This window comes from Eimeria mitis, genomic scaffold, assembly GCF_000499745.2.
Source record: "Eimeria mitis Houghton genomic scaffold, Emh_scaff3159, whole genome shotgun sequence".
Taxonomy (NCBI): Eukaryota; Apicomplexa; class Conoidasida; order Eucoccidiorida; family Eimeriidae; genus Eimeria; species Eimeria mitis.
In genome coordinates, this window is record NW_013571501.1 from 7,189 (window position 1) to 7,517 (window position 329).

The following is a 329-nucleotide window of genomic DNA, read 5'->3' on the forward strand; positions in this document are numbered from 1 at the left end:
AAATAAACAATAAACAATAAACAATAAACAATAAACAATAAACCCTAAACCCTAAAAAACTAATGTTTTTTCTGCTGCTAGCAGAGAAGGGAATCATAAACATGCAGATGTATTAAACCCTAAACCCTAAACCCTAAACCCTAAACCCTAAACCCTAAACAATAAACCCTAAACCCTAAAAAATAAATATCTTTTTTTCTGCTGCTAGCAGAGAAGGAAATCATAAACATGCAGATGTATTAAACCCTAAACCCTAAACCCTAAACCCTAGTGTAATATATATATATATATATATATATATATATATATATATATATATATATATATAT